The sequence below is a fragment of the Eumetopias jubatus genome, unplaced genomic scaffold (assembly GCF_037043125.1).
Source record: "Eumetopias jubatus isolate StellerSeaLion01/CBP00866 unplaced genomic scaffold, mEumJub1_p1.0 scaffold_4, whole genome shotgun sequence".
NCBI lineage: Eukaryota > Metazoa > Chordata > Mammalia > Carnivora > Otariidae > Eumetopias > Eumetopias jubatus.
The window spans coordinates 130,854,821-130,878,918 of record NW_028274810.1 but is presented as its reverse complement, the minus strand read 5'-3'; positions in this window follow the sequence as shown (position 1 = coordinate 130,878,918).

Here is a 24,098-nt window from a genome sequence, read left to right as displayed (position 1 = left end):
ATTATTGACATCACTGAAAAATATGATGAAGGCAAAATGCTCAGTATAGCACATAATGAGTGAGAGATAGCCTAATCACTAAAATCATTATATGTGGTGTGCCTGGGTGGCTCAGTCAGTTAAGTGTCTGCCTTTGGCTCAGGTCGAGATCCCAGGGTCCTGGGATCAAGCCCCTGCATGGGGCTCCCTACTCAGTGGGGAGTCTGCTTCTCCCTCTGTCTCTCCCCCTTCCCCCGCTCATGTTCTTTCTCTATTATAAATAAGTAAAATCATTAAAAAAATAAAATCATTGTATGTAAGTTCATTTCTTGATCTTTCTTTAGCTTTACTGTTATTCTCTACCTTCCCTAGTATTAAACTGTTCTTTCTTGTTCTTTGCATCTAATTAAATGGATATCACCATCCACCAGAATGTTTAAGCCAGAACCTAAATAGTCATTCTTTATAAACCCTCTCTATCACCTCCTTCTAGATATAATCCATTGCAAATCTTATAATTTATCTCCAAAATGTAACTGATTCCATTCACACATCTCCATCACCATCTCTAATACAACTTTTTTATAAAACATTCGAAGTTTATAATATAATAACTACACAGTGTGCCTAATATATGCTACTTTTTTCTAAATATTCAGAGGTCTGCATGGTAATCTCTTAGAGTTCCAAGATAGTATTTCAAAATGCAAACTTCAAAAAGATATATATATGTTAAATTAAATCTCTGAATTAAATATAGTAAACATCAAACATTAGACAGATAAAATCTTAATTATAATATACCCTTTATTTCATTTCATTTAAATGTAACTATATAGTATATTATTTTTTTAAGTACTTGACCTTAAATAAAGCAAGAGTATTAGACTGAATTGTTTTCAGTAGCCAGGCCTTTTGTCTTTAAGTGATCTATCAGAAGTGCATTTAATTACTATAACATGGGCTATATGTATATAAAGGTTCAAAATAATTTGTAGGTTTTAGAATGGAGGAATCCACAATCCTACAATCTAAAGAAACCAGCCCCAAATGATGATTCATCTTTGATCTCAATCCCCAGTTCTAAAATTTTCTTATTTTCAATAAAAAGGAGGGATTAGCTAAGGTAGCTATAGTATTTTTTACTGCTTTTCTTTGTTCCTGTACTCTTATAGATGCTTATTATCTTGAGCTTATTTCTAGATACGAAAATGGATTTCAAATACTTTGAAACAACCATATGGAACTTGTGTGAACACAGATCTTATAAAAACAGCACTTTGGAACTTGTGACATTGGTCTTTCTGGAAGTTATAAGCCTAGAATAGCTAAGTGGTAAAGAAATGAGAAAAGTTCTGTAACTGGAACAAAGTGATATTGTAATAGATTTTGGGAGAAGCTTTATTATATAGAACTCTTCCTAGTAATGGAAGAGTTATGGTTTCCCATCAAATTCTCCCACAAAAAAACTTCAAAGAAGTCTTTGTTGATTTAGTAACAATACAGTCTTTATGTGGGATAATCTAGTACAACAAAAGCCTTAAACTAACTGAGTCACTGGAGTGTTTAAACTTCTAGAGGAGACAAAATTACACCTAATTTGGATCCTAAAAGTTGCTGACTGAAACATGGATGGGCAGCCTAAAGACTTGGACTGAGTTTGTTCTGACAGAACAAGTTAGTTTAGAAAACTGGTGGGAAATGATAGCAGGACAGAGAACAGGAAGAGGAAATGGAGAGAAAGAGTTACTCTAGAAGAAGTCTTGTGACAATATATGTCATGTATGTATATGTGTGTGTGTGTGTGTGTGTGTTTATGTGAAGCTTAAGGACCATTAAAAATCAGCATTATCACCAATGGCACTCAATTTAGGGTAGGGGACGAAGGGTTTTACAGTTATAAAAATTATCTGGGGGAGTTTTCCAAATGTTTCTATCTCTCAGAGATTAGGACATACCCTCTGGGTAACATACCAGAATGCTGGTGAGGGGGGGAGAGGGGAAAAGTAGGAAAACGGGCATTTGTGAGTTCAGAAAATTCCATAAGTGATTCTTATAACTTCTGATCGATAATTCTGGTAGATAACTTTTATGAAGAGTCTCTAATAAATCTACAAATCAAACAACCCAAAGCCTTTCAAACACTATACAAAGCTGAAAGAGATTTGATAATAAGACTCTGATTATATAATCTTACCACTTAGGAATAGCACACACTCCCAGTTTATGGGTGTGGTCCAGTTGTAAGTAAAGCAAATACAATGCATGATTTATATGAATACATCTGTGCTAAAGAATTTTTTAATTCAGCAATCACTTAGGCTGAGCCCTAGGAGAGAGTCCCACCCATTTTAGTAAGATTTGTGGATTTTTAGCTTCCTGATTTATAACCACAGATCCAATTAGCTAAAAGTGATGTTCACCTTTTCAGTCATTTACTTGCCAACATTGCAAGGCAAGTCCTAGCAATTAAATATTGTGCAAATGTCTCAGGCATCTAGGGCTGGTGGACCATTAATTCAACATTTATGAGCAAGAGATCAGTCCGACTATGACTGCAATAAGGCAGGCAAGATGTGGTAAAGGCATGGGCAAAGCTGGTTAGTGAGGGGAAGGTGGTGGAAATACTTAAGTATTTTGAAAACAGAGACAACAGGATTTGCTGATGGTTCAGATGTGGCATGTAAGAAAAAATGTTGAGAATGACTCCAAAGAAATTGAAAAGATGAAAGAGCAGGTTTTAAGAATCCAGGCGGCTTAGGGGCTCAGTCTTAGACAAATTTATTTTAAAATGTTTATTAGACATTGAAGTTAGAGATGTCAGGCAAACAGTTGGATACAAATATCTGTAGTGAAGGGGAGAGGTCTGAATTGGATACACTCATTTGCAAGTCATCAGATATAGGGTGGTATTTAAAACCATAGAACTGGATGATGAAGATCTAATTCTGCTATGACAGCAAAAATCTACCACAATTCAACCTTTCTTCTGATTACAACTAACAACTCTAGAGAAAATGCCACAAATACCCACTCGAGGACAATAAAATGTACACAAGAGCAGGCAGCAGATGGAAAGGACTCAAGTGGGAGAAGCAAAATATATGGAGGTAAACAAAAATAAACAGAGCCTACGGGATCTATGTGACAATACTTACTGATCTAACAGGAGTGATGTCATCCCATAAAGAAAGGAGAAAGAGATGGAGGAAAAAAATATTTGAAGAAATAATCGCTGAAAACTCCCCAAGTTTAGTAAAATACATACATTTACAGATTCAAAAACCTGTAGCAAATCTCAAACAGTATAAACTCAAAGAAAGCTATGCCTGGATACTCAAAATCAAACTGCTGAAAATCAAAGACGAAGAAATAAAGGTTGAAAGTAGCTAAGGAAAAATACCACATTACATACAAGTACAAAAACTGAAATGAATGTAATCAAGTACAATCTATTCCAGGAATGCAAGATTGTTTCATATTTGAGAATCAATTGATGTAATTCACCATATTGAGAAAATAAAGGGCAAATAAAATCTCTTCAATAGATGTAGAAAAAGCAGTTGACAAAATTCAACATTCATTCATGAACAAACTCTAAGCAAACTAGGAATACCAGGGAAAATTCTCTAATTAAAGAGAAACTACAAAAAACATATAGTAAATGTCATAGCTAATGTTAAAAAATTGAATATTTTCCTCCCTGATATCAAAAACAAACCATAGATGTAACTTTATCACTTCTACCCAACACTGTACTGACAGTCTTAACCAGCACAAAAAATAAGAAAAGGAAATTCAAATGATAAAGATCAGAAATTAAGAAGTAAAACTTTATCTGTAGATATGCTTTTTAAATAGAAAATCTCAAGGAATCTTTAAAACCAAAACTAGAACTAGTCACCTAAAACTAATATTGCACTGTATGTTTAAACTAACTAGAATTTAAATAAAAATTTGAAAAAAAATAAAAATAAAACCAAAACTAGAATAAGTGAACAAAGTTCACAAAACACAAGGTTAATACGCAAAAATAAATTACATTCTTATATATTAGCAATAAACAACTGAAAAATTAAATTTCAAAAATACAATTTACAGCAATGACAAAAAATACTCTGATGCTGTCTACTAAGCATTAGGCTAATAGAAACATCCATGATCTTTACATTAAACAAACAAACAAAAAATGTTGCTGGGAGAAATTAAAGATGGCCTAAATAAATGAAAATATATACCATGTTTATGAACTAGAAGATTCAAAATTAAGATGGCAATTCTTCCAAGCTTTGCATGTGGAGTCAACACAATACCAGTCAGAAACCCAGCAGGATATTTTATTTAAAAAAATTTACAAAATAGGGGCGCCTGGGTGGCTCAGTCTTTAAACGGCTGCCTTCGGCTCATGTCATGATCCCAGGGTCCTGGGAAGCCCGCTTTTCCCTCTCCCACTCCCCCTGCTTGTGTTCCCTCTCTCACTGTCTCTCTCTCTGTCAAATAAATAAATAATAAAACATCTTGAAAAAAATTACAAAATATTCCAAAATACATATGGAAATCCAAAGGATCGAGAATAGTAAAGCAATTTGAGAGGAAAACAAAACAAAACAACACCACCACTTGATTTCGAGGGTTATTATGAAACTACCATGGTCAGAACAGTTTGGTAATGATCAAGAGATAGACATATATACCAATGGAAGTGACAGAGGTCAGAAAACACACTTACGTCTACCACATTTTGACAGAGTTGCTAAGTCAATTCAATCGGGAAAGGAAAGACTTTTCAACAAATCGTGCTGGATCAACTGGATATCCATATGGAAAAAAGTAAACATTGACCCTTACCCCACATCATAGGCAAACTTGTACTCTAAATGGACATTAGGCCTAAAGTAGAGCCCAAACAGATAAAACAAATAGATGAAAACATAGGATATAATCTTTGTAACCTTAGCATAGTCAAAGATTTTTTAGATAGAAATAAAAAACCATAAAAAAGAAAATAAATTGGACTTCCTTAAAATTAAAAGCTCTATCCTATGAAAAATGTCATTAAGAAAATTAAAACGCAAGCCACCAAATGGGGAAAAGTTTTACATTATATATATCAGACAAAGGACTTGTTTCACAAGCACACAGGAAACTCTTATACTTCAATAAGAAATAAGCACAACAAAACAAAGTGAGAAAATGCTAGTGGAAAAAGACTGAAAGAGATTCACAAAAGGAAATAAGTGAATGGCAAATAAGCACATGGGAAGATGTTCAATCTCATTATTCATCAGGAAAATACAAATTAAAACCACAATTGGAAATCACTATAACCCATTAGAACAGTTAAAAAAAGAGAGAGACCATATAAAGCAGGGGTCAGCAAACTTTTTTTGTATAAAGATCCCAGATATTTTAGGCTTCACTGGGCATATGCTCTTTGTCAAAACTGTTCAGCTCTACAGTCATAGTATGAAAGCAACCATACATGATAACTAAATAAATAGGCATAGCTTTATTATTTAAACAAACAAGTAGCAAGCCAGATTTAGATCTCAGGGCATAGGTTGCCTTAATATAAAGTCTTGGCATGAACCTAAGTAACGGGAATTCTTATACACTGCTAACGGGAATATAAAGTGGTACTCTCATTTTGAAAACAGTTGGGCAGTTTCTTAAGAAGTTAAGCATCCACCTAACATAAAACCCAATCATTCCACTTCTAGGAATTTACTTGAGAAAAATGAAAGCACAGGTTCAGACAAAGGCTTGTACACAAAATGTTCATAGCAGCTTTATTTGCAATAGCCCCAAACCAGAAACAACCCAAAGATCTAAAAAATGTTAAATGGATAAATTATGGCATATCCATATAATAGAATATCAGTTGACAGTAAATGGCAACTAACGATTGATATATACAACAACGTTGGTGAATCCCAAAATCATTATGCTGAATGAAAGAAGACAGGCTTTAAAAAAAAAAAAAAAAAGTACATATCATATGATTCTAGTGACAGAAATCAAATGAATGGTTACCTGTGGATTACTGTGAAATAGAGCAAAGATTACAAGGGGAAATGTGGAAATTTTTGAGGGGAGATGGAAATGTTTGTAATGTAGATTGTGAGGATCATTTTACAGTGTATACGTATGTCAAAACTGATCAAAATTATACACTTTGAATATATGCAGTTTATTTTATTTCAATTGAACTCCAAAAGAGTTTTAAAAAGAAACGGATGAGATCGCCAAGAGAATAAAGAAGAGCAAAAGTCCAAGACTGGTCCCCGGGGTACTCCAATATTTAGAGATGGGGAGATGAGGAGCAAGGACCAAAGGCGACTGAAAAGGAACAACCAATAAAGTAAGAGGAAACCTAGCAATGAACGAGGGGTTCATAATCCAAGGACACCACATCTATCAAGGCAAGAAATATGATCAACTGAATGAAATATTGATGTTCAGTAAGGACTGAAAATTATCATGGAATTAACAACATGAAAATCACTGCAGACAATGAAAAGAATAATTTTCATGTAGGGGTGTGAAGGAGCTTTGTGGTAAAGGAGAGCAGAGAAATAGGGTGATAGCTGGGGGATGTGAGAGTCAGGAGAGCTTTAGTTAGTCCATCTATTATTTTTCCAAATAGTAGAAAACACAGCATGTTTGCATGTTAATAAAAATGAGGGAGTGTGGATAGATATTGAGGTGATACCCATGAGTAGATGAGAGAGGATGACCCTTGTGTACAAGTGGAAGGGCTGACCTCAATTATGAGCACAGAGTACATCCAAAGAGAAGCAGAGCATCTGAGAGTGGATGCAGGCAGATAAATATGGTGACGGGCATTTGTAGAACAGTGATTCTCCCCTGTATAATATTCTAAAATATGAACGCCTAGTTTCTCCTCTACTCAACACCCTGAGTTCGTTATTTAATTGGTCTGGGATCCAAACTAGCTATTGATCCTTTATATTTTTGTTCTTTTCGTATGCAGCAGATTCTAGGTGCATCCCAGATTGAGAACCACTGTAACACAGAAGTCCTTTTATGACTGCTCCAGTGCTTTTCCGTAACACAGGAAACAAACTCTTCAGCTAAGAGGAAGTATTGCAGCTGCGGATGATATACAGAAGACACAAATCTAATTTCAACTGGGCAACTAAGAGTGTTATGACATCCTTGATGTAATGAGAGAAAGAAAGATTAGGGCAGAATTGAATAAGTCTCCAGAAAAACAACGCACGGAAGGGAAGAGAAAGGTCAATGCAGCATCTATAACAGAAACACAGTGAGGAGTAAAAAACAAAAGGGATATTTGGCAAAGATATCTGGAGTTTCTGTGGAAGGCTTAGCAAGAATGTGTTGTAGTGGAAGGAGTCACCGAAACTGGGTTATTATCCTGGTTTCATCACTTGACCACTTCCCTGCTGGAGTTCAATTTATTATATGTACAGTAAGGACTGTAGTTAAATTTTATAATATCAAATAAAACGTCTGCCACCAAAGGCTAGGCTGGAGAGGGGTAAAACATTTTGGGGAGAATTATACGAGTTTTATGTGCCAATCTAAGACCACTGATTTTTTTCTTTGAGGGAGGTGACCAATTGAGGGCATTTGAATAGAAACTTGACATGAGCAAAATGATGTTTTTAGAGGATTCATCTGGAGGTGGCATGAAGGAAAAGACTGGGGTAAGGAAATTATTGTTTATCTAAAAGTGAGGCAATGAGTTTGCAGTAAAGTGGTGGCAGTGGGAATGGAAAAGAAATGATGGGTGCAAGATAAATTTTAGAGTAAAATTCAACGAATTGGATGACTAATTGAATGGAGAGAGCAAGGGCTCAGGGATGACTCAGCTTCACGCTTAGTTGACTGGGCAAAGGGTGGCAGAGTGAATAAGAATCAGGGATCAGGACAGAAGTTGAGAGGAGGAGCTGAATTTAGACGGAAAGATGATGAATTTGTTTTTTGACACAGTTGTGGTTTTGTTGGCTATGGACCTGCCAATGAAACACCCACCAGGCAGACAGTTAGATATTTGGAGCTGAGCTCTAAGCTCAGAAGAAGACATGACCGGAAGATGAGAATTGATGATAAGCCACCAAAGGTGTGATTGTTATAGCCATGGGAATAAAGACTCCCACGAGGGCCCACAGTGAGAAAATCTGCGAGTGAAGAGGACACTGTTAGGCCTGGCATTGACCCTTTAGTTGCTGGAGCGTGGGTTGGAGAGTGGCCTGAGAGATTCCAGGAGAGAGGCTGGTGTGGAAATAGGGTGCTCACAGGGCTCCTATTTAGCAACTTGATCGGAAATATTTTTTAATAGCTTGTGTAGCTGTATCTGCGCAGGAAGGCTCGATGTCAATCCCAAATATAAAACAAGATCAAGTATTGGTTTATATCAGCTAAAGGAGCAGTGGCATCTTCCTCTTGGGGATTTCTACAGTTGTGGGCCAATGCAGCTGTGCTGAAGACAGCAGTTATGTACCTGTAATGCAATACTGGAGTATAGTGAGGATCAAGAATTTGCATTTCCAACAAGCACCCCCAGATGATTCTGAAATACAGCGGCATAATAGCAACAATCAGGAAAGTTAGCTGGGTGCTATTTTCACCTGTAAGAGCAGAGCAGAGCAGAGCAGAATGAGGTTCACCCTTCCAATGCCAATAAAACAATATCTGAATTCAGGTTGATCCACAGAGTATTTACTTATACACCACAAGCCCCAGTGTCTGGGGCTACCTTACTAGGACCATATGAGGCGTGAGTTTCACAGTCAATATATCTGATTGGTGGGATCTGGGGAGCCCATGTTTGTGAGATAAACATTAGGAGCTGTTGCAAATACATGCCCGGGAAAGAGCAGTAGATCAGGCTGTCTTTGTTTCCAGGTTAATCTTTTCAACAGTTGTATCCATTAGATTTCCCACAGCCCAGGTTCATTCTTATGGGTGGTAGAGGGAAGGAGGCCATTCTGGAGACCCGAAGCCACATTTATACGTGGTATAATTAAAACACAAATTAAATTTAAGTCCTAGAAAAGAAAGGAAAAATTTCTTCATATCAAAAGTGTGCAGATGTACTATAGCTTTATGTAGTCTGAGTCAATGTCAGTGGAAATAAAAACACTAGAGTGTCATAGAAATAACATTTGCTAAAGGAAAATTGAGCTGGCAGGACTGATCTAATTCTGATTAAAAAAAAAATACTGGTTTGAATTTACAGGCTAAGATGGTTATAAACCACTCTGTGATCTGCCATATTTTGCCTAAGTGGTAGTTCTCTAACTTAGAGACTCAACCCTGTGACTGAATAAATAGTCTGAATCACTTAGCGGGTCAAAGCTGAGATGTGTTGGCAGAACTAGCTCTGCAGTGGCATACATGGGCCGTATCGGTGCTGCACACTCACAAAATGACCTGAGAATTTAACAGCAGCACATCCCACAACATGTCTAAAAATGCCGAGAAAGCCTGTGAGAATCACTCGATACCACCTAAAAGGGGGGCCACACTTCTAAAGGATTTAGGATTTTTGGACTGCTGTTCCCAAGGCACCAATAGCTTATTGGCTCCATCTGAAGTAAACATAATTGCCAACCTTCCTGTTGACCTTAGCACTGTTTCCAGTCTGCTCAGATATAAGTGTGCTATGCAATATTAGAAACATAAACTCTCCCCGAGCACACAACCAATGGCCTGATCATTTGTTTTTGTTGTAAGACTTGAAAGAATGGAAAACCTTTTTTTCCCCCTACCATCTTGTTCCATGTGACAACTGACAAAAATCAGTTTTGTTCGTTCTGGCAAAAACAAAAAGTAGAGACAATGTATTGTAAGAAAGTGGGTTTCAATGGACTTGGACAACTACCCTGGAACCTTGAAGTTATGCTCAATGAGGTTGGAGCCCTGGGACTGTGTTACAGGTGAACGAGTGTTACATTAATATTCTGGAACTGGTAGCACAGAACAGAATCTTATGGCCCCTTGCACACTCAAGTAGAAAGTAGGTTTCTGTAGTAGTTAGGGTTTCTTAGAAAGAGATTTCTCTTCTGGTAATATGTAAACATGACAGAATCTTATAGGGAGAAGGAAACTGAATACCTATTAAACCTTTAGGGTCAACATACATCTATAATAAATGGTATTCATTTAATCAGATGAGAAGCTATCCTAAGAATGGTCCAGCAAGGTGGGAAAGTATCCTAGGAACAGCAAATGTTTTTCGTGTGGGCCACCCTTCCCCCACAGCGGATGCCATCAACTGATTATGGCACTCTTTCCCTCTGAGTTCGGATGAGCCATGGAATTTTTCTCAACATAGAAAAAAAGAAAGAAAGAAGAAAGTCACTATTAATCAATCGGTTTTGGTAAATGAAATGAAATCTGTGTTTTATCTTCAATTTAGCATCTTTTGTAAATGTCCTTTAGGGAAGACACTTTGTTAGCATCATCTCATAATTCTTTTCCATATGGATCTTACAAAAAAAACAAAAAACAAAAGAATTCTTTCTTATATGTAGTTCACTTACTCATTTCTTCAACCTACATTTATCGGGCACCTACGATGTGCCAGGCGCTGTAGTTTGGAGGAGATGTGGGAGTAGCAAAGCAGGCAAAAATTCTTACCCTGTGAGAACTTGCATCCTAATGTTTATGAATTTAGGAACATTGAGCCAACTAATATTTATATTAGTCTCTTCTAATTTATTAAAGTGGCCACTCATTAACAGAGCTACTCAAAGAGGAACTACAAAGGCAGAGCACACGTGGACAATTTTTATTTCATACCCAAATATAACCTACAACAAAGCTAATTGGACACATGGTTAGTACACCCTCAGTATTAGCCTGTATGAAAATAAAGGATAGCCAACAAGCCCTTCATGTACTCAACTATGATCAGCACTGTATTTATAGCAAATCCGAGCCTCTCCTGCGGTTGTCTGTTAGGGGTGGTGTGATGGGGATTTCATGGGGTGGTGAGGAGGAATATAGAATAAATCCAGAATAACTTATAAATGGAACTATTCAGATAATCTAACACTTCAAACTTGCAACCAGGAAATAAATTTAGGAAATTCATGAATATTTGAATCTTCTAATACAGCATATTTTTTTATTCCTATCAGGTTAAAATATGACAGGATCCTAAAGACTCTCTGCCCATAAAATACATCTGTACCTCAGTGAGTCGACAACCCCTTGCAGGAAAGCCAGCCTTCCAGAGTTTTACTCTATGTAACTGCAGCCCAACACAAGAGGCCCTAACGTATAGGAGAGTATACCAGCTAGACAGATTACAACTGTGTAATGGTGCTGAATATTTAAATTTCTGCATAGCAAGGCTGACCTTGGTCTGGCTTTCATCTTTCTCCCATATCACTTTGCTGTTTTAAGGTAAGAAATATTTGACAGTTTTATCAAAAAAAGGCTGACAGTCCTAAATCAAAAATTTTAAATTTTAAATGTAGTTCTACATTCCTTAGGTCAGGGGAGGGGGGGCATAAGTTTTTCTAGCATAGAGATATATTCAAATGGAGAAAATGCTACTGATGGGTTCATATAGTCGAAATTGTTCCTTTGAAGGTCTGAATATGCATGCAAAAGGAATCCCATATAAAGAAAAGTGGTTTCCTTTAGAAAATTAACCCATCTTGTGAGCTGAAAGCTTTGAGTTTGGCTAACTTGAAGAAACTTCCTTTGATTGAAGTCATTTAAATCTGGATTCTTTTTTTCCCCATGGATTAAAAGATCTCTGAATCTTCTTTATGAGTAAGTTATTGTCTAAGGATTTTGTGTGTTCCAGGGTAACCACATCCTTACAGAGTAAAAATATTTTTATTTTTTAGCAGCAACATGCTACTTCATATTTGTTGAAATTGTTCTAACATTCTGTTTAAAATGCATTATAGAAGGAATTATTTTCTTTTAGTTATATGTAACTTATGGAACTTTGAATGCAGTAAGTTGAGCACTTGGCCAGTATGAAATAAATCTGGGTTTTTAAAAATATATCCCACTTGTGTAATAACAAAACATGAAATGTTGAAAACTGTAGGGTAATTAAAGCCTTTGTGAGCCAATGAACTCTAACATCATATAGATAAATTATTGTCAATAAGCTTTCCTTTTTCAGATGGGAATTTAAAATGTTAATTATTAAAAAATAAATAAAACATTAATTATTATTTTGCTCAATACACACTTAATGGTTTCTCTATCTGGTATTTCTATGGAAACTTGTGGCTACATTAAGAAGGATGTGGCTTGGGTTCCCAGGTTCAGAGAAAGTGTTGACTTTCTGGCTTCTCCACTTGAATTCCTTTAATGGCACAGATCACCTTTTCATCTTCACGAACTCACATATGTGCCTCCAGAGATCTGGCATCATGCTGGGGGCTCAGCATTTGACAAATGGCAGCTATTTTACTCCATGGTCTCCACATATATATGGAACCAAAAAAAAAAAAAAAAGGATAGAAAAAAGGAAACTTAAGGTCTAAGTCATTGGTCTCTATCACAGCATTTCAGTCCTTAGCCTCTCTCTCTGCTCAGCCCTTTTCCAGACAACATCTCACTGTGGCCCATGCATCAGGAACCTCGGGGGCTGGAATAACTGCACGGAGTCAGGGTAACTCTGGCACGTGAGACAGCAAAGCTGAGGTATGAGGTGACCTTGGTGGCTATGTTCACCACCTCAATCCAGTAGGAGCGCAAGGCAGCCTTAATGCGCTTTATAATCACTAATACAAATAAATCTCATTTTTATTTTAACGACTCTTAAGTTGGTTTTTTTTTCCATCACCACAGAAAAAGCCCTAATACTAAAATGGCTGATCTTGGTTTTGTTTTTATTGTTTGTTTTTTTAAATAGCCAGGATTTATAAAATACAATCTCTCTTCTGGAGATTTGTTCAATAAGAATTTTCTGTTGATAAATGTAAACTCCGTGGTTTTTTTTTTCCTAAACTCCATGCTTTTAATTTCTTATTCTGTTTTGTTATCATTGCTCTTTGACAAAACCTGAAGCCAGATCTAGACAAATAAATGAACAAGAAAAAAATAGAACTGTGGGCTAGAATATGATAAGGCCAGTTCTGGACTACTTCATAAAGGAATTTCATAATTATGAAGGAATGATTCCTTTATGAAAGGTACGGTAATACCCAATTAAAATAAAAAGTGGTTGATGCAGTTATTTCATATATATACCCAACCAGAGTACTGTTTCTACTTAATAGGATCTTGTGTAACTATTTAACTACTGAAGGTGTGTTTTCTAGGACAAAAATCCTGAACACAATAATCACTTATTTAAATATAACTCCAACAGAATAACTATGAGGTTGATTTAATTTGATGATTTGTGCATGTGTGCAGGTGTGTGTATGTAAATGAACTATTTTTTTTATCTGTTATTTTTCATCCTATAGCCATATCTCCTTACCACATTTCAAAGGCAGTCGTATGTGGTTCACTCTGAACATCATATGTATTCTCCTTTCTGCATAATGTACGGCTTCCATGGAAGTGCAGCATAAGGAAACCTCTAATTTTGAGTGATATATAGAATGTGGTCACCATATACATACACATGCATAAGTTTCCGTTGCAGATTTAGGTCATGTGCAGCCATCTGTTTGTTTTTTGTTTTTTATTTTGCCATCTGTGTCACAAAGTTTATAAGTTAACACATTTTGTTAATGCATGTGGATATACACCCAAAATGTGGAGAAAATTGAAAAAAAAGTTTTTTAATGTCCTGAAAATGACCATCATGAATAATAGCAATAGCCAGATAGAAAATAAAAAACGGAGAATTCAAAATGCTGCCTTAGTTGATTTATTTTTTTTTAGTTTCAAGCAACAAAAAGTTAATCCAGAAAAACTTCAGCAGAAAAAATTACTTTTCCCCCCATGAAGAAGAATACTGAGAGACCTTGAACAAGGAGTTGATGACTGACCAATCCCTGATGAAGCGGGGGCCCCAGGTTGCTTCAGGGACCTAGCTGTGGTGTTCAGGAGATATCTCTTTAATAATAACAATGACAGTCAAAATAATCTTAAAACCTAACATCTATTGAATATACAATATGTCACACTTTAAATGAATTCCCTTATCTACATTTCATACCAGCTGTTGGAGAAAGTTCACATTATTTTTCCTGTTTTCCAAATTAAAAAACTAAAGACAAAGAGGTTAAATAAATTTCACAAGACTACAGTGCTAGTCAGTAGCAGAGCTAGGCACTGAACTCAAACTGGTAGGAGAGCCTGAGTACTTAACTGCATGATTGCATGGTTCCCCTTCAAACAACTCCTAGTTTCTGCTGCTCAGTTTGAAATAGCAGAATTTGGGGAAAAAGATGCTTAGAGCTCTAGCTTGGATCAAGTATCCACCTTTGTTTGGACCAACTTTCTAAGACAAGGGCCAGGGGTTAGTACGTAGAAAATGGTGGCCCTTTGTTTGGGGGATTTGTGGGGAGCTAAGCAGCCATGACAAGAGGTACCTCTAGTGTATGCCTCCTACCTTCATCCAATCTTCCCAATCAAATGTGACTGTCCCCTCCTAGGGCACCCAGTGAACTTTGCTTTGTGTGATAGGCTTGTCTATAGCCTCTAGAAAAGTTCTAGACTGCAGCAAGTTTTGCCTTTCTATTACACATCCCTGCTGAGTCTACCGGGTAATGGCCCACAGTAGATCATCTGAACACTTGTTGTTGAATGAGAAAAGTAACTATGATTGGCAGATGAATGTGAAGAATGCCATAACCTGGAAATCATAATTTGAAGGCCAGAGAGTCACATTCACAAAGGCAAATGGAGGGGAAAAAAGTATGTTGGGAATAAAATATAATCTATGCATCCATTTAAAAATCAACACATGAAAGTAACGTTTTTAGTTTCAGTTTCATGATTCAGCCTTTCCAGTGTAAATAATTTATAAGAGAAGTGAGACAAGTATCAGGTTTGTGGGAAATATAAATTAATTTAGGTCTAAAATTAGAAGAACCCTTCCCATAGACAGATGACAGGGGACATGAAGGGCAAGAGGAATTTGATGAAAACAGTAGGGGGACCACAGAACCACAGAACCACAGAACCACAGAACCAGGCCAGCAGGCTGGTGGCCATTTGATAAAAGAAACAGAAGAGTCAAGATTCCAGGGTGACCAGAAGTTCATACACAGAAAGACAAATAACACAGGACAAGAAAATGGATATCAAAGGACGTAGAGTTTGCAACATATTTGCTTTGTAGATCTGGCTTGAGGAAAAAGTGGGACATAGGCATAGGTTGCATTCAAGCATCCAAATCTTCCTTTTAGGCTCTCTGGCACTTCCTCCAACCTTCAGTACCCAAAAGCCTCTGGCCCTGCATTTTCCTCTGTTCGTAGTGAGGGATGGCATCAGGTATCTCTTGTTCACAGGGTAATGCAAATGAGTCTGTCTGGACGTTACCATTTCTTTAATGGTGAAAGTAAAAGGGAATTCCAACTGCAACAGGGAATTGGGCAGATTTAGAAGTGTCAGGATTCCTGACTCAGATTCTATCACATAAAGATGACCCTCTGTTGAAGAGAATTCTGTGTAGGGAAGAGGCATATTCTCAGCTAAATTCTATTTCTCAGAAAAAATATAGTCTCACGGATGACGAGATATTTTGGTCCTGCTCAGACACTTAATACTGTATGACCTTGGGTAAGTCACTCAACCACTCTGGGCTTAATTATTCTCTTTCTAAGCCTCAGAAATAAAACCATTTCCTGGGGATATTCTAAGATTTAAATTTATATAATTGGGTAGCTCACTTCTTGGCATTTAGGAAGTATGCATTAAACAGTAGTTTTTGTTTCATATATACTATTACTGATATCATTGTTGTCCTTACACTTGGTGAGTGGTCTCCAAGGTGGGATGTTGCAACTCAGAATGGGTGTGAATGTTATTAACTATTGAGATGTGGGATGAAAACATACATACTTATACTAATGTGTGTGGGTGGGTGGGTGGGCGGGTGTGTGGGTGTACACATAAAACCTAATTTAGGGGCACCTGGGTGCCTCAGATGGTTAAGCCTCTGCCTTCAGCTCAGGTCATGATCTCCAGGTCTTGGGATAGAGCCCCATGTTGGGCTCCCAGCTCTGCAGGGAGCCTTCTTCTCCCTTCTCCCTCTGCTTCTCCCCCTGCTTGTGCTCTGTTTCTCGCTCTCTCTCTCAAATGAATAAATAAAATCTTTTAAAAAAAAGACCTAATTTAAAAATAGTTAAGCTTTACTAATATGTAAAGTATGGATTGACACTCATGTTCTTAATTGATCTCTATATTGCTATTCATTCATCTCATAGGAAAAAAATCACCCTGTGTCTCTTGAGACAAAATGGGGTGCCCACAGTGTGGAAGAGTTGATGTGGTGCCTCCCTTGTTTGCCCTCTGTATACCGTGACTATGAACTATGTAATTTCATTTTCAAAAAGAACTCATAAAATAAACAAGTGCCTTGAAAGAATTCCTACAAAGAAACTATGAAATGAATGTGGTATTAATAAAACACATAAATTTAAGAAAATAAGAAAATGCCAGCACTGGCATGTCCCCTATTCTTTAGATGAACTCCTTGTCTGCCATCCTAAGTCATTAAAACAGTAATGGCTGATAAGAGGGCATCAGCAAAAGAAATTGTCTGTTGGAAACTGACATCTACTTTCATTAACAATGCATCACTACTAAGTAAAATAAAATTTATCTTAAAATGTTTGTCATCTCTTCCTTTAATTTTTCTATTGTTCTGAATGTACTTTAGAAATATTCAAACATTAGGGGTGTAGTCTTAAAATTTTTTTTAAGGATGCAGCACTTAAAAATGTTCGGAAACCATTTCACTAAGTGCATAAGTTTCTTGCATTTCAGGATCTTTAATTTAATGGCAGGAAGAAGAAAACAATTTCAGTTGATCCTGGAGAAAATTTTAAATTTTGATTCCGCTTTGATATTAAATATGAATATTTATTCCCAGGTAAAAGAAAAGGAATCATTAATATTTCATTTTATTTTATTCAATTAGTTGTTAAACACAGTCAACACTCAAAAAGCATAACGTTTATTATTTACTTGCCCACCTTCTAGAACTTAGTCCTTTATGTCTAGTTCCCAAAGATGTCACAAGATCATTTAATCTTTCTGCCCACCTCATGCCAGGCTGCTGGGAAGCTTTCTAGAGCCAAGGAAAAACCCTGATCTTAGAGCCTGAACTTATCTCTAGAAAATTCAAGGAACAGCATGGGAAAATAAAGATTACCTTCCTAAAATAGTACCAGGACAATACATTGATGGGTTCCTCAATATTCTACAACTCCTACATGGCTAGGAGGTGATCAATCTATACATATAGCTAAAGGGATTCTAGCTCACTCCCTTTCAAGTCTACCTCCAGAGCAATTTATTCATTCTCTAAGAAAGCTCAGAAGGCTTTCCATAGTTGTGTTTTGTGTCCATGTGCTTCTAGGCTCATGGGAAGGATTGTTAAATAAAAATAAGATATACTGGTATTTCTATTCAGAGGCATCACTTTTCTTGGTTGAGTAAGGACCCAAATTCATATAATATTTTAGACAGGCTTTCATAATTCCTTGTTCTTCCAGCTGTGGCTTTCAAAATTCTCTTAAAACCAAACCTAGATCCTTGAAACCCTCTTTAACTGGGTATATTTTTGAAGCAAGAATGCCCTTCCAATTCTGCTCCATAGTCAAGTGACCCTGAGATGGGCATGTGTGCATCGTAACTTCTCCCTGTGAGCCTGGGAGTCCCTGTCAGTAAAATAAGCATCATAATATCAGAATGCTCCCATGTTTCTGAGAGACATCCAGAGCAACTGAACATTTGCCTGGCGCTGCAGAATACTTGGGTGGAAGGCAGGCAGGACATGCTGCTAATATTCCTATCAGTGCCAATTTCCAGATGGAACTCTGGAGCTAAACTGAGTTCACTGCTTTTCAAAATCTGTTCGGTAAGTGCTCCCAGGGCTGGTATGGGCTATGGGGCTCGTTTGTTTTTCCTGGTCACCATGGAGCTGCTAGCTTCAATCACAGAGCATCAACTTAGGAAAGAACAGTAAGTGCCAGAACCCACTGGCTGTCTTTGGAGAAGCGGAAGGGTGAGTAGCAGGAAGCAGTAAACCAAAACCATAGCTGCCAATAAATGACCTAGACACTGTTTTCTTGGCATTTCTGTTTGAGTTCTTCATGGCTAAGCAAATCAAGACAAATGGTGGGGGGGCGGGGTGCTAGGGGAGATGAAGTTTTCTCAAGGATCCATTAAGGTGAATCTCTTAGCTATAAAGTAAGTGAAACTCTGGCAGAATAGCAGAGACAGATCAGAGTTTAGATTTGGAATCATTTAGGCTAGACAAGTTGCTCAAACGTTTCAAATCTCAGTTGCTCGTTTATAAAATGGGTATAGTAATATTTACCTCAGGCAATTGTTTAATAAGGTATATAAAGTGCAAAGCACAGTGCCATGCATATAGGGAGCCCCTGTGACTGCAACTTTTGTTATTCTCGCCCTTGTAAAGGAGAGTATTCAACATTTAAACAAAAATATATAAGATAATCCAAGGCTGTCTTAAGGCTTTCTCTATATTTCACTCCATCGTGGAGGAGACATGACATTTTAGGAGAAAAGCTGTAGGATATTTAAAAGTATTTAAATTTCGAAGCCTGTGAAATTCCAGCACTATCTAATTTTAGTGGCTGCTAAACTCTATACATCTTGCTTTGCTTGGGTAGAAATCAAATGCTTTCCTTGACAACAATCATTTTCACAAACACACTGGATGAAAGGTGATCCGAGTGCATGCTCAGGAAATCACTTTAAAAGCATGATTGATTTAACTCCCCCAGGATTACGAAGTAGGCACCACCCCACCCTAAACTATATGGTCAGGCTAGGATTAAGGATAGAAAGTCTCTTGAGCAATGTAGCAAAATTCACAAAGCTACAGGACAGAAAAGGCAACATAGTAATTTAACCTTTGGAAATTTTGAGCCAAAATGCTTTCTGGCTAGTCCTTCCTCCTGGAGAAGCAGCTAGGCTTCTTTGTGGTCCTGTGCTTCTATTGATAGTTACTCTCTTCCTCTCCAGCCAGCCCAGAGCTGCTATCAGTAGCTTCAAATCCCATCCTCTCTCTCAGTAATTTTGTCTCAGTGGAACTGGAAGATTACTTTCCTGCTATTTGAAGTTCCTGTGTCACTGAGGTATGCTGGCCCAGGGACTTAAAAGCCAATCCTTTATCATAGTTAAATGCATGATAAGCAGAGAAAGGTTTTGACATTCAAACTGGCCCATTCTAGAACCTTTTAAAGGAAATGCTCACTCCAGTCTTTTAATAAAATTCAAATGAAAAGGTTCTGGATTTAATAATATGAAACAGAAAAATTATTCCATTTCCCCAGGAACTACCAGCTGCCTTGTTCAGATATTGGTTGGATGGTAGGGGCTGGGGGTAGGGGTGGGGGGAGCATGGGGATTTGTCCTGTAACATCTCTGAAAATTCAGGTGCCTCCTTTGACTCTAATACCTCAGAAGAATAATATGAGGGAGCTCTGGCAGGGCAATTCTTGAATCTCTCTACAGTATGTACAGTATAAAGGTAAATGTCCTTGGATATAGAACACTATTTCCAGGGCCACTGTGAATTCAATGACTAAGGCAAAATGTCCCTTAGTGGACTTTGTTCTTTCAATTTCTCTCTCTGCCCCCTCCCTGGCCCCATATATGAGGATGGGGAGCAGAGGACATGGAACTGATGGATGGAGATGTGGTGGAGGGAAGGGGGGTGGGGCAGCTGATGTTTGATACATCAAGTCGATTCACTATTTTATCACCCAGAGAACCGAATTCCAAGATTTCTCATCATGCCCAGAGGTTATTCTTTTTTTTTTTTTTCCATAAAGGGAATCTAAGAGGCTTTTATAGGAAACCAGCACTTATGTGTTTCAATGAACTGAAAATCTACCTAAATGAATGGTGAGAGAAAAACCTAATACACCGTAGCCACCCAAATTTCACATAAACAAATTCCTCCTTGAAGGCACTGGGCTGTGTAACACAGTAGAATCCCTATTTAACTGCCAGATTCAAAATGAAATAAGAACAAAGGTAACATTTCCAGGCTATGAAATGCTATTGCTAGGAGACTTAAAAAATAATAGTAATAATAAAAGGAATGAGTAATCAAGTCATTAGATGTTCCGTAACTCTGATACTGCAATCCACATGTGTACAACTGCAACCATTTCTTGCTAATTCTGACTGCTGTGATGTTTCAAAGGCCCATTTATTCATTTATCTCCCTCTGAGGCCAAATTACTATCACTTGCAGATCTCTCTCCTCAGTTTTGTTTCTAGCATTTCAATCATGTCCAATATATAAACAGAAGAGGTGGGTGTTTGGATCAATGTAGCTTAATTATAATCCTGCTTCTTAAATCTTGCTCATTTTCTTTTTCATTTATTCCAACAACAAGAGACAGTGGGCACTGACTGTTGTACATATATGCTAGTCACTAATTTTTTTGAGTTACAGATCTATGGCTTGCCTGTCGATTTTGAAAGCAAAGGAGAAAGTCCTTTTGATTTCATTTTAGATTGCACAACTAAAATGAGCTTACAAGCATCTTTTTCTCTCTTCCCTATCCTCTTGCTTTCATTGTGAAGACTACAATAAAATAAAAACACAAATGTAAAGAATTATTGGTTTAAATGTTTTTGGTCTGTCTTTCAAGCTATCTTTTGATGTTTGCCTCTAGAACTCCAATGTTGCAACCACCACGGCTTGAAGTATTTCCCCCACCGCCTGTGCCATTTCAAACATTCTCTTAGTATTAAAACAAATCAGAATCAGGAGGTATCTAATTGTGCTGGTTTTGATTTTGTTAATACAAAGTGAAAGATTAAAATGGAGCAGTAACAGCAAAAACATTTCTTAAAGTGGCAGTCATGGCTAACCATTAAAGACAAAGAAGCTGAAAAACCAAACCTTAAAAACTTTAAAAAAACGAACCCCCCCCCCCAAAAAAATGTTTTTTTCCAGGCAAGTACAATCATGACAGAGGGTGGCTTTATAACCTTTTTATAAAAATGTTACCGTTTGGCAAAAGGAGCTCCTGCGAAGGTTTTCAAATAAATCCTAACTGGTTCCCCCTACAACATTTACAAGCTCACATATTTTATAACTGTCACTTTTGGTGGCAGTTGGCAAGTTTTGCAGTGGTCTGGGTGCTTCCCCGACATGCCTCTTCTCTGGTCTTGCTTTCTCAACTCTTTGCATGCTCTTCTGATTCTCCAGTTACCTCCAGGGCTGTACACCAGCTTTCCCTTTCTATAGCTCCATCATCATCACATCTGCAGGGCAACAGTCCCGGATGTCCCCACCCCCCACCCCAAGATCCTTCAGGGAATCTGAAACTGTGCATCATTTGAACCAAAGGGATCTGTTCAGACTGTGCTATTTTAAGCTACCCAGCACTTCCTTTTTGATAATGATAATTATTATTCCAGATCTCACAGAAAACTGTTGCTGGGGAGGCTGGTATGAACAGGTAGAACTTTCCCTGTTCAACGCATACCAAAGTCAGTCATTAGTAGAAATTACAGCAAAATCTCCACCTTCCCTTACAATCTTAATTTCAAATGTTTTCAGGCATTATGCCATCCCCCTTCTCTCTAGTGATCACTCTCTCTTCCCCTAAGCAACTGGGCGGTGTGGGGGCGGGGGGGCGGCAGAGGCAGGTGACTTGCCAAGGTAAGGGAAGTCTTTCCAGGAATTGCTGAGTCCATGGATTTTACCCACTGGCAGAAAGTTAAGAAGAAGAGCTTCCCCCATAGACTTTTGTGTTGACCTTTCAATGTAAATTGATCGCGGGTAAGCTGAAGTCTGATGCACACCTTGGCATGACATGGTCACCTACCAACCTCTGAGGCAAATTTTTCAATCCCCAAATTGGGAAATGTGGTTTCACCACAGGAAATTGAGCATTTGGACCATGTATCATAATTAATACCAACGATGCATTCAATCATAATTGTATTCATTTAACTAATGGTAAGAGTAATGTTTGCAGTGAAATATAATAGGGAGACGGGAACTGGCCAGACAGGCAGGTGGAAGAGGAACATTTTGAAAAAAAGGAACAAACAATATGAAGACAGAGATGGAGGAGTGTGTGGTACGTTCATAGACACTACATGAAGCTCATTACTACATGATTGCAAAAGGCCGCAAGAGGAGTGTCAAGGATGGAAACGGATACACAGGCAGGGGGACAGATCATCAAAGGCTTTGTGTATTGAGCCAACGAATGCAACATTTCATCCAGGAGGAGAGTGGATGAAGGAATTTGAACTGGAGTGGGAGATGCCCTGATTTGTACCTTACAAAAATGGCTGGTGGTGGTGTAGGAGAATGGACTGGAAAGGGGCAAGGCTGGAAGCAAGAGCATGTGCAGAAGTCGAGGTGACAAATTATGGAGGGCCTCAACTAAGAATGTGACAGTGGGAAATGCAGAGAAAGGGCAGACAGTTTGGGAAAATGTTAGGAAGAGAGAACTGGCAGAGCTTCAGGACTAATAAAATGTGAGCGATGACAGAAGATCCTTTCATAATTAATGGAGACTGTGTTGACCCTCCAATATAAAGCTGGCCATCCGCCTGTATATCAAATCCATTTCCCTCTCAGGTACTCAAGGACTTTGCTTCTCTGAGCATACAACCTCTCTATCCTTATTTTATCTCCCTTTACTGAATCATTCCTATCAGCACACAAACATGCTACAATAGCTCTTAAAAACAAAACAAAACAAAAACCTTTCTACTCTTTTCCCCCTAAGCACCGCTTGATTTCTCTGCTCCCTTTTGTAGCCGAATGTCTTGTGTGAGTTGTTCATAACTGTTTCTCATTTTGTCACCACCCAATCTCTCTTGAACCCACTCCACACAAGCTTTTGTCCCCAACACTACTCAAACTTCTCTTGCCAAGTGTCCAGTAAAAATAACTTTGACTCTATCCCACGGGGCACACCTAAAGACAGTGTAGGCACAATTCAGTGCAGTCTTGCTCAGAGATGTGTAGTATTTATACTCTGGCACCTGCAGCAGTGGTTAAGGGCCATCTAGGGGAGGGTGGGGAGATAATAAATTCCTGAGCATTCCTGGCTCTCTTTGTGAGAGGCAAAGCAGGTTGCTGAAACTAGAGACCAGTCCTTTTACAAAGAGACGTAGGTGTTGGCTGTTAGAAGAGAGTACAAAAGCCAGTGTTCACAAAAATGGCATAAGGAAGGTGAACCCAAAATGTGGTCCCCAGCCTGGAAGTATCAGAATTGCCTGGGAATTTGTTGGAAATAGAAATACCCTAATTCTCCAAATTACAAGCCCTCCAGGTCACTCTAATGTACATTATGGTTTGAGGACCACTTCATAAAATCTTTGTGATAAAAGCATAACTACATTATCCTTTTTTTAAAGATAAGGAGAGTCCAGGAGATTTTGACCCCATTATTTTAACACCACAGTAGTGTGACTCCACATTTGTGAATATAAACTTTAAATCAAAATTAAAACATGGATGAATTTTTATTTATTTATTTTTATTTTTTTAAAGATTTTTTATTTATTTATTTGAGAGAGAGAAAGAGAGATACAGAGCACGAGAGGGAAGAGGGTCAGAGGGAGAAGCAGACTCCCTGCTGAGCAGGGAGCCCGATGTGGGACTCGAGGATCATGACCTGAGCCGAAGGCAGTCGCTTAACCAACTGAGCCACCCAGGCGTCCCATGGATGAATTTTTAATCAAGAAAATATCTCCTACAGCAAGCTATATTACATCAATTTAATTTCTCGATAGTGTTTTTATACATTACACTTAAGTCTTTTACTATTGACTTAAATTAATTAATATCACTGGGAGTAATACAATGCACTATTACTTTATGAAGAAATTTTAGTTGGTCAATAAAAACTTTTATTTTGTCTAAATCAAACTTTTATGGTCATAGATTTAGCTAATCTGAAATTTGTTTTGTGGTGATTATTTTTATAAAGTCAATTATTTTCCAGGCCAAA